This window comes from Hypanus sabinus, chromosome 13 (genome assembly GCF_030144855.1).
Source record: "Hypanus sabinus isolate sHypSab1 chromosome 13, sHypSab1.hap1, whole genome shotgun sequence".
Taxonomy (NCBI): Eukaryota; Metazoa; Chordata; class Chondrichthyes; order Myliobatiformes; family Dasyatidae; genus Hypanus; species Hypanus sabinus.
Window position 1 is genome coordinate 92,420,391 of NC_082718.1, and position 12,266 is coordinate 92,432,656.

Genomic DNA, 12,266 nt, shown 5'->3' on the forward strand with positions numbered 1-12,266 from the left:
AGGGTCCAGGTGAGACTGCATCTGGAACGACGAATACAGATTTGGTTTTCCTGTCCAGTACTTGCAATAGAGGAAGAGCAGTAGCAGTTACAAGGTTGATCCGATGGGGCTGTAGCATGAGACTTTGCTTTCTTCAGTTTGAAATATGGAACCTGCAATATTCTTCTGGTATCTGACTGATGTACAGTGATGTTGTTCTGCTGTCTTGAGATATCTGGAAATGGGAATCAGTCTCATAAAGGGTGGAGAAGGTCATGCATTCACAACAGACAAAAGGACATTTTTCTTAAATCAGAAGGCAGTGAATCTTTAGCTGATATTTCCAGGAGGGTTGCAAGTACTCAATCACTGAGTACAGGTCCTCCCAGGTTCTATTTCTGTGAATGGTTCGTTACCCGGGCAATTCACAAGTTGGATGTATGCTGCAAATGGAGTTCCCAAATAACAGATGATCCCTGTAGCCCAATAGCAGCCAGTCTTCAAAATGCTCATTCGTAACTTGTGGAGGACTTGTATATTCAAGAAAGAGATTGATAGATCTCCTTGTGTATTAAGTGTCAAGTGCAGAAAATTGGCAAAAGTGAAAAAACAGTGGCCAAAACCTTTTTGAATGGTGAAGAAGATATGAGGGATTGAATGGTCTACTGCTTCACGTTCTAATGCAACATGCACAAAATGCTGGAGGAATGCAGCAGGGCAGGCAGCATCTACAGAACTGAATAAACATTTGACATTTTGGGCCAAGACCCTTCTTCAGGACTGGAAAGGAAGGAGGAAGATGTCAGAATAAAAAAGGTGAGGGGAGGGGAAGGAGGTTAGTTCAAAGGTGATGAATGAAGCCAGGTGAGTGGGAGAGATAAAGGGCCAGTCAATTTAATCACCTCACAGCTTCTCACATCACCACCCTCCCCTGCCCACCTGGCTTCACCTATCACTTTCTAGCTTGTACTGCTTCCCCTTCTCCCACCTTCTTATTCTGGCTTCTCCCGCCTTCCTTTCCAGTCCTAATGAAGGGTCTCAACCCGAAACGTTGACTGTTTATTCATTGCTATAGATGCTGTCTGACCTGCTGAGTTCCTCCAGCATTCTGTATGTGTTGCTCCGGATTTCCGGCATCTGCAGTATTTCCCATGTTCCTGTTCTGATGTTTGAATGACAAGAGTCATTCAGGCATTAGAACATGATGTAGTATGTAACCTGGTGTCTCTGGTGATATTAACTGAAAAGAATAAATCATAACAGAATGGGAGAAAACAGTGTGATCTTGGTAAATGGAGCAATGAGATCACAACAAATGTTTTAGGCTGCAAATGTGATTATTAAGGCAAACTTTCACAAATAATCCTCATCAACAAAAATCATTATAATCATTAGGAAAATTAGGCACCAATGCTTTTTTTTGAGAACTTGGTGGTTTGCAGCTTGATATTATTTGCTTTAGAAAGAGCTGTTATGTAGCTTCTTTGGATTTGGTAATTTCATTTTTTTTTAACCATCTGTTTCCTGGTCAAATTTTGTCCCTTGGGTAAAATAATGAAAGTCAGTAGCATTTGGGGTCTTAAGTTGTAGGACTCCATTAGTTTGCAGTAATTGTTCAGAGGAGTTCATTTCCATAGGTCAGTGAGTCCAAGGAATCCTAGGTGCCAAAGGGTTCAGAGGGCTAGGAAGAAAAAATAAAACAGAAGTGTGGCAAGAATAAGGAATGGAAATGGTTGGGGAGGGCAGGGGTTCAGGAGTGTACAAAGTGAAGTGGGATTGGGTTGCGTTAGAGAGCACTGAAATATTACTGGCAAATTAAGGGCAAGAGGGAAACTAGTAAAAGAGGAGAGCCTATTATGGATAAAATGAATGAAATTAATTTATTTCAGTCAGTACAAACATAATAAAAAGCATTGTTTACAATGATGACTTCATAATGATGATTTCATAGGATAAAATTACAACATAAAAACATAGATATTCTTTAAAACAGACTGAAAGGGTGTAGGCTGAAGCTACAGCTTATTATGCCTACCCGTCTTACTTATACAACACCATATTTGGCATCAATCATCACATCAAAAACAAAAAATTTCATAATCTTTTAACACAAAATCCAATCCCAAATATCATTTATTTATGTTACCCCCATTTGTTTTAAATCTTGTGTTTTATATTTGTTCATTAAATAATTTTAAAATAATTTTTTAAACTTGTTAAGTGTGGTACATGATTTTAAATTCTTACTACAACTGGTCCATAGATTCACCCCTCTGACTGAAATACAATGATGTTTTACATTTGTTCTCATCCTTTGTTTTTGAAATATACATGTTCCTCTCAAATCATGTTGACTTTCTCTCATTTTAAACAACCTTTGGATACTTTGTGGTAGCTACAATAGAGCCAGAGGGCTGAGATAAAGTGTGAAATAGATGCTTTATAACTGTAGTTGGAGAATTCAGGGAGGGTGAAATCTATAACATGCTATCATTATAAAATAGAAAATGATAAAACTAGTTAGGCCATATCTGGAGTATTGCATACATTTGTCAGCACATTATAAGGAAGGATGTTGAGGCTTTGGAGAGGATGCAGAAGAAGTTTACCAGGTTGCTGCCTGGATTAGTTGGCATGTGCTATAACCTAGGTTGTTTTCTGTGAAGTGGCGGAGTCTGAGCAGAGGTTTACGTGATTATGAGAGACATAGGTCGAGTAGGCAGACAGCATCTTTTTCTCAGGGCTGAAATGTCTAATACTAGAGGGCATACATTTAAGGTAAGCGGGGTTAATGTTAAAGGAGCTGCGGGGGTGGGGCATGAGTAGTTTTTTACACAGAGAGTGGTGGGTGCCTGGAATACACTCCCTGTGTTGGCAGTAGAGGCAGAAACATTAGGAAATTTTGAAGGTTAAATAGGCACATGAATGTGAGGGAATGGATAGGGACATTGTGAAGGCAGAAGAGATTAGTTTAGTTGGCCATTTGATTACTAATTTAATTGGCTCAGTGCAACACTGTGAGCTGAAGGGCCTTTTCCTGTGCTGTACTCTAAGAGAAGTCATTAGATGTCTTAATGGGCTTAAAGATGGATAAATGTTAAGGGTGTGATGAGATATATCCCAGGCTGCTGGTCAAGAGAGGAGATTGCTGGGGTCCAGAGATTTTCGATCACAGGTGAAGCACCAGGTGACTCGCAGATAAAAAAATATGATATTCTTATTCAAAATGGGCCGCGGGAGTACACCAAGTAATTAGAAGCCTGTGAGTCAAACATCGGTAGTAGGGAATTCATTGGGAAACGATCTGTGAAGCAGGACCAATTGGCACTTGGGAAGTCACATGTGATCAAGGACAAAATGGTTTGGTGATGGGAGGCAGAGGATGGGCAGAGAGTTATTTTTGATATTGGAATCCTCTGACTGGTGCCATTCCACAGGGATCTGTATTAGCATCCTTGCTGTTCTTTATATACATTAACAATTCAGATGGTATGATTGGTGATAGTGAGCACGATAGGCATGTACCCCAGTAAACTATTAATTAGTTAGTAAGATGGATAGAGCAATAGCTAATGGAATTTAATTCTAATAAGTGCGAGATGGAGTGCCTTTGGAGGGCTGATAAAGGTAGGATATACACAATACTGTAAATGATAGGGCCTTAGAGCAGGGTTTCCCAAACTGGAGTCCACAGACCCCTCAGTTAATAGTAAGGCTCATTGGCATAACAGTGGTTGGGAACTGCCTTGGAGTGTATTGGGAAAAATTATAACTGCCTTAAGGGGCAGCAGTAGTAGATAAGGTAGCAAAGAAGGCATATGAGATACTTGACCAGTAGCAGAGAATATAAAAGCATGCAGGTACAATGTTATAAAACACTGGCAAAGCCAGAGCTGTGTGCAGAAACCATATATAGGAGGGACATGATTGCTCTAAAGAGGGTGCAGAGCTGTTTCATCAAGACGCTACGTGGATCTCTGGTGTGAGGTGAGATGAGAAAGGGTGGGTTTATCATCCTTGGAGAAGAGAAAGCAGAAAGAAAACCTGGTGAAGATGTGTAAAGTTCAGCAAAGCATGAACAGAATAGAAATAGGAAACTTACCCCCGTAGGAGAGTTTTCTAAAGCTATGGAATATAGGTGTAGGGTAAGTGGTAACAGAGTTGGGCAGGATCTGAGGAAGAAACCCAGAGTGTGGTTTTTAAAAAAAAACTGGAAAGCATTGCCTGAGTGGGAGGTGGAACCAGGTACTCTCACCTTTGATAGGAACGTATCTAATTGAACACCTGAAGCATATAAAACCACAGACTAAATGATGGTTGAATGCAAATAATTAGAAGGCTAAAGAGCCTGTTTCTGTTTAATCATAAATCATCCCTGCAGTATGTGGAACTATGCCAAACTTAATAACTTACCTTATTAATTCAAAAGTTCAAAGCACACTTATTATCAAAGTATGCACACAAATAAACTCTTCTCGGGCTTCCAGCTGGTACAGGTATCGATTTTTAACTGACATTTCAATGACAACCTCTGCCGTCCTCATCAGGGATGCTGCCTGGGCATGTCTAGTCTGGTGATATCATCCATCCGTCCTGACTAGTTAGTCCTCATCCACTCAGGTTTCTGCTGTCCCACTTAAGTTATAATCAAATTCCAGTTGCTACTTAGAGTGAGACCTTCATCTTTGGTAAAATCCTTTTCCTCTAGAAATATTATTTCAATATTTCGAAGTATGTATACATTCTACAATCTTGACATTCAGCTCCTTACAGGCAGCCACAAAACAAAGAAACCCTAAAGGAACCCATGGAACAAAAGGACTGTAAAACTCCCAATGCGCAGACAGAAAAAAAATCATGCAAACAATAAAAATAAGGAACTAGCATTCAGAACTGAGGTTTTCTGAAAGACACAAAGCAGAGACATCACTGCAGCTGGAGCGGGCCACAGCCTCAGTTCAGTGCATATTGCAGTGCAGCCAGCGGAGCCAGTCCTAACAGCCTGACCTTTACCATTTGGCTTGGCGCTTAAATCATCCAAACACTGGGTCGTTCCTTGCATTGGAACAATTTATCACTCATGCACATGGTCCATGTGTTAACCTCAATGCAACCTGTGCATGGTCTGCACCCTGCATCAGACCAGGTTTCTGATAGCTGCATCAATGTGTTATCAGCTATCACCATTGGCAAAAGTTTTCTTCCCCTTGTAAATATTCTGAATGAAGTCTGGCTTGTATTGATACATTTACCCCCAAAGAGCAGTGTGAAGATTTTAATTTGTATTGCAGTATATATCATTAGTTTTCAATAGTTTTATCCTGCTTTTTTGCAGTTACATTAAATAACCTCTAAATTATTATCCAAGTCACCAAGAAGCAGAATTTCTTTATCAAAATATGACACACAATACATGTTACATGCAAGTTTTATCATTTAAAATTCTTCAATGTTTTAATAATTCTGAATAAAATTTCAAAAATCATTTGAAGAATTAATTATGTGGTGATTGCAAGTATGCCTTTAGTATGTTGCCATGAATTACCATAATTCGGGAAGTAAGCATAACTTATTGGAGCAGATAGATAAAGTGAGAGCGGTTTTAATGTTTCCACTTCAGCTTCTGTGTTGAATTATAGAGCCTTCGTCTGCTGGGTGATGAAGGCTGGCTGGGATTTGGTCCTTGGAGAGGTCCAGATAAGTTATTTATCTGGCATTTAGATAAGTTATTTTTACAGTATTTTACCTTTTATGGGCTGTAATTGAAATTGTGTTTATTTTGTTGAGTTGGCTCTCTCCTCAGAAAACCAGTTCTCAAAGAGGCTCAAAATCATTACTGGTTCCCTTTATGCCTTTTCCAAGGATCAAATTCTTGCCTCAGGGTCAGGTCCAACTGCTTTTCGGTCCAGGATCTGCCGCTCTCCCTGTATTTCATACTGCAATGTTACAGGGTGCTTAGACACTTGGGAGACGAGCTTGCTAATTACTTTCCATTCATTTTAGATCTCTGCCATAATACATGGGAGTTTTCCAAACCCTACCAGGTAAATTCATGGGAATATACTCTGTAAGAATTTTAACTTAGACGTCAAATGGAAAATATCTTTCATTGTGTATTAACTTCCTGTGAATTCTGAGTGTAGATAACGTTGGCTAAGGTCCAGTATTTCTGCTCTGTCAGAATACAAGCTTGTATGTATACTACTATGGGCATTTGTAATGAGACGGTTTACACTGCTGCTCACAAATAAAATGTAATCTTTACAAGGGGTGAGGGTTGTCTGTGGCAAAGTTAAATTCCTAACCAACGTTCTTGTCAACTTCTTGTTGTAAACAAGTATCAACATAAGAGAATGGGGGTATGTTGTTTGCCTTGCATCAAACCAAACGTGGCTCCATTATTTGCACCAATATGATTGAGTTCAAAGAAGCTTGCAGACCAGACTGGTTCATTACTTAGCACATCAAACATGGTCACTGGTATAGTTGATCAACCAATAGTTGAAATATTTCTGTACTCGGAGAGTCAGCATTAACTCTGGATGTTTGGGATCTCAACCGCAGAAGCTTTTGGACTATTTGTGTGAATTACTTTGTCTCAGCAAAGGTATTTGAGAAACCATCACGTGCAGGTAATGTCAACTAGTTGCAAAAGAGTATAAATGTTAGAAAGCATTGGGGATTGTTAGGAATGACAAAGAGAATAACAGAATGACGGGTTGACAGAAAGAAGAACTAGGATTCATTCCTCAACCTTCAGTTTCTACAATGAACTATTTATTTGTCTGCAACTCATTGGTATGTTCTTTTAGCTCACATGAATTGTACCTGTGTTTGGAAATCCTTTGTAAATCTTTAGTAATTCATAAATCTTTTATAAATCAGAAATCCTCTGTGAGTGTTAAATATGTATTAAGAACTGTCTAAAATTAAATGTGCATCATTAAAAATAAACTGCATAAACTACTTTGTTAGTTGGAAGTATCTCCTTTTGAAGTTTTGAGTTTTACAAGGCAGTGAGCCAATACCATCACCTCCCTAAGTTCTCTGAGCCAGCCATTGATCACCTCTCTGCCCCGGAACACACTCGTGCTTTATTAATATTCTTAATGACTTTTTATTTTATTTTATTTAGTAAACTTTTTCTGTACTTTGTTATATCTTAATAGATTTAGAATCTTGAAACCTTATTCTTTTGAAGTGTTCTTGCTCCATTACTGATCAAAATCTTAAAAATATACCTAGTAATATATGAAATAAACCTGTAATATCCCATGACAATGTATTAGGGTAGACAATCAAAAGTCTGGTTTATAAACCTAAAGAGTTATATCCAGGACCCATATCCTGTTTATGTTACAGTAATCCAGAGAATGACCAAGTGGGTCCGCGTCTGTTATGACTGCTGGGAAATGTGAACTCAGTTTTAGTTAGGTCACCTTGAGTTTAAAAATAAAGTCTTGGATCAGTGACCATCAATGTACCACACTGTAGAAACTTATCTAGTTCTTTTAAATCCCAAGTCTTTTCTGGCCTAAGATATGTGAAATTTCAGTCTAGCGGTAACAGGCATGATTCTCAACTTCCCTCTAGAATGGATTAGCAGGCAATATTGTTACATAGAACATAGAGAAAACACTGATGTTGTGCCTTCTTTTGAACCTACAACAAAATCAATTTAACCCTTTCCTTCCACATAGCCCTCCAGTTTTCTTACATCCATGTACTTATCTAAGAGTCTCCCAAATGAACCAAATATCTACAACAAAATCTGATTAACAACATTCTCCATCCACTACCTACATCTCAATTAGGAATCGATGCACCCAAGTTTCCCTGAATCCCATGCTTCCTGATTTTCTAAATGGAGATCCTTGTCAGATACCTTACTAAAATCCAGATATACCATATCCACTGCTTTGCCTTCATCAATATGTTTTTGTCACTTCCTCAAAGAATTCATCAGGCTTGTGAAGTACAACCCACCCCTCATAAAGCCATGTTGGTTATCCCTAATCAGACTATGCTTATATAAATATTTGTAAATCCCATCGCTAAGGATCCTCTCCAATAGTTTTCCCACCACTGAAGTAAGACTCACTGGTCCTTCATTCCCGGGAATATCGCTGTTACATTTCCTGATCATAAGAATAACATTTGCCATCCTCCAATCTTCTGGTACAACTGTTGTGGCCAGTGAGAGTGCAAAGATCATTGCCAAAAGTGCAGCAATCATTTCCCATTGTAATCTGGGGCTTATCCCTTCTGGTCCTGGGGAATTATTTAACCTAATATTTGGGGTGTCTAGGGAGGGGTAGCACATCTGGTGGGGGGCCTGCCATACCCTTTTTCAGGACAGCTTGTCCACCTTTGGTCCCCACCTGGCGCTCAGCTCTCACCTGTAGCTGTAACACGCACAGCGGCCACACCCCGGTAAACCGCCTCGGCAGACGGGCCAAACCAGGTGAGGGTAGCCGACGGGTCTTCGACCCTCGGTGAGGTAGGGGATCTGCCTGTCCCAGCGTGCGAAGTCTGGACATGGTGGATTGAGCGGAAGAGACCGATAAATGGTTTGACAGTCAAGAAGGCAGGCCAGCAGGCATTTGTGGAGCGCTAAGAGCACGACAAGGCACTCAGACATCCTGGTCATCCACTGCAAGAGGTGGTGATCTCTTTAAACTCACTCAGCAGAAGGCAAAGGCAAAGCACTCCTGTAACCTGCCACGTACACTATTTCCCAATATGTCAGGCGGTGTGGGGGGAAATCATCTGCCAACTGGAATTTCCAGATGTGACCTAACGACGAATATTTTTTCAGAATTTCCATCACATCCTCTTTCTTAGTGTTGATATATTCCAACATATCTACCTGTTCTACAGTTTTCTTGTATTCATCAAGATCCTTCTCACTGAATACTGAAGTGAAGTATTCCTTAAGGACCTGCCCTTCCTCCTTGAACTGTGGCACCCTCATTCTAGTCTTCCTTTTCCATTCAACCATATAGATGTACACCGATTAACAAGACAATGTTCAACCAGCCCAAAATGCACGACACAGTACTTACAACTCACACAAAACTCAAAGGTAATATTGCCACAAGTAAATTGACAAATAATAAGGTGCATTTATGACGTAAGTCAAAAAAAATCATTAGCATATCCTTCTGGGGTTTTACATGTGGTTAGACCTGGCTGGTGACAGCAAGTTCAGTAGTCTCACAGACTGAGGGAGTAAACTGCTTTCTATTCTAATAGTCATTGTCCTAATGCTATGGTACCTCTTGCCTGTCTGGTAGGGTCACAGAAAGATTGTTGGATGGATGGGTGGGATCCTTGAAAATGCTGAGGACCCTGCGTACACAGTGCTCCTGATAAATACGTTGGGTGGGTGAGGAGAGACCCTGATGATCCTCCCACAGTCCACACAATTGCACAGTCCTTTCCAGATACCATGCAACTTCCATACCATTTAGTGATACAGCTGGTCAGGACACTCCCAATGGAACTCCTGTAAAAATCGGTTAGAATGGGGGAGGGGTGGAATTCTTAACTACATGTCGAATGACTTGGATTTTTTTTCTTAATCTTACTCAATAAGGCTTTTCCATGTCCCATTCTAGCCCTCCTAAGTCTATTCTTGAGCTCTGTTCCAACAAATTCTGCTCCATCTGTACCTTCTGCACTGAGGAGAAGGTGGAAGTCACCCATGACAACAACCCTGTTACTTTTGCACCTTTTCAAAATCTGCCTCCCGGTCTGCACCTCTGTGTCTCTGTTGCTACCAGGAAGGCCACAGAATACTCCCAATAGGGTGATTTCTGCCTTCCTGTTTCTTACTCCCACCCGCATTGACTCCGCAGACAGCCCCTCCAGATTTCAGAATGGTCTCGTGTTCTGACTGAATGACTGCAAGGGCTGGGTGGCTGGGTGAAAGTGGGTGCCAAAGGCTCTTTATTTGTGGATAATGTCCCTGGAAGAATAAGGACAGCGGGGAGAAAGATGTTGAAACAGTGAGGTACAAAATACTGCAGTTGCTGGAAACCTGAAACAAAGGGGAAATATTGGAAGTATTGTGTTATTAAGTATGAATTACCTCATGTATCTCATGTACCTCATGTATCTTTCCATCTATTATTCAGCTTGGCAAATATTACACACTGTTGAAATGAAATTCTGTAATATCAAAAGGAGTTATCAAACTAGGGTTTTATTTCTGCATTTAAGGATTGATCTGAAGGTTATTAATATTAATAGAACTAATAGTTATAACATACAGTACATGGACAGTTTCCATGGATGATGGGGGTTGAATCACAGGAAGCATGATTTGCCATTGGAAGAGATTTTCTCCGCAGCCTTCAAAATCTACATGGAGCTTGCCTACTGATCAAAAATGACAGGTTTGTCCAGAGAATTGAATTGACTTTATTTCTTGCATCTTTCACGTACATGAGGAGTAAAAATCTTTTCGTTACATCTCCACCTAAATGTACCCGTTGGTCCTGGCTTTTATGCCGCGGTTCCGTTTCCCAGATGTTAGCAGCTGGAATAGATTGTGGTTGGGTTGACTTGGAACCCCAATGATCCCAAGGTTTTTACACACCTGTCCTTGTAAATGTGCTGAAACATGGGAAGTTCACAACTACAGATGCCCTGGGCTGTCCGCACCACTCTCTGCAGAGTCCTGCGATTAAGGGAGGTACAGTTCCCGTACCAGGCAGTGATGCAGCCAGTCAGGATGCTCTCAATTGTGCCCCTGTAGAAAGTTCTTAAGATTTGGGGTGGAAGAGGCTCTGTTGTGCCTTTTTCACCACACAGCTGGTGTGTACAGACCACGTGAGGTCCTTGGTGATGTGGATGCCGAGGAACTTGAAGTTGTTCACCCTCTCAACCACAGATCCATTGATGTCAATAGGGGTTAGCCCATCTCCATTCCTCCTGTCATCCTTTGTTTTTGCGACATTGAGGGAGAGGTTGTTTTCTTGACACCACTGTGTCAGAGAGATGACTTCTTCCCTGTAGGCCGCCTCGTTATTGCTTGAGATAAGGCCAATCAATGTAGTGTCATCGGCAAATTTAATTAATAGATTAGAGCTGTGGGTGGCGACATAGTCATGGATATACAGGGAGTAAAGGAGGGGACTCAGTACACATCCCTGAGGGGCTCCTGTATTGACAGTCAGAGGGGTGGAGGTGAGGGAACCAGCAATCTGACAGGAAGTCCAGGATCCAGCTGCACAAGGCAGGGTCAAGGCCGAGGTCTCTGAGCTTCTTGTTGAGCCTGGATGGAATTATGGTGTTGAATGCTGAATTGCAGTCCAAGAACAGCAATCTCACATAAGCAGTTGTGTTAATTGGAGAATTTCATTTCTTCTTTCAAAGACAGGAGCATCAGATGACTCTTCAGTAATAATGATTGTGTTGTTGCGTGAACTAAGTCGCCAGACAGACACTAAAGCTAGTGGATATAGAAGTGTTTTATTCAACAAAAATGAGCAACAGGCATCATATTGAGACACTCATGTAAGAAGAGACTTGCTTGACCCAATATTACATGAGATTTTTATATGCTAAAGATCAAAGATAACAGCGGGACATTTCTATAGTTACAATGTTCAGTATTTACAATGCTCTCTTTGAATTACATGTAGTTTTCAAACACATACTTCTTCACACCCACTCTCCAGACACCCAAAATGAAAGTTAATCCCCACTGACCCTCTCTCTCTGCATTCGGATGTATGCAGACACCAAGTGAATGGCTGTTTCCTGGTTTGTAATCAACCCCAATCTGTAGCTCCAGGGAGGGTTCTGTCCAAAGCTGCATTTTAAATTCACTCTACAATCCACATTCAAATCTGAAGGTTAGTTGCTGCTGAAATTAATATTTGCCATATGCTATAACAATTGCATCAAGGCCCTTGCCTTCCACTGCATCCATGATATCTTACTTTGACATACCTGGCAAGTCCTCCATCGTGAAGACCAACACAAAATAGTTGTTCAAAGCCTTGGTCATTTCTTTATTACCCATTATTAATTCCCCCCTTCTCATCTTCCAAGGAACCTGCATTGACTTAAGCAACTTTTCTTCTACTTTATGTAATAATCGAAAATTTTACTATCTGGTTTTTATACTTTGTGTGAGCTTACTTTCATCATCTATCTTCCCTTTCCTTATGGCTTGTGTTGTGGTTCTTTGTTGATTTTTGAAGTTTTCCCAGTCTTCCAGTTTCCCACCACACTTGGCAACTTTGTATGCAAGAGTTTTTATTCTGATGCTTTTT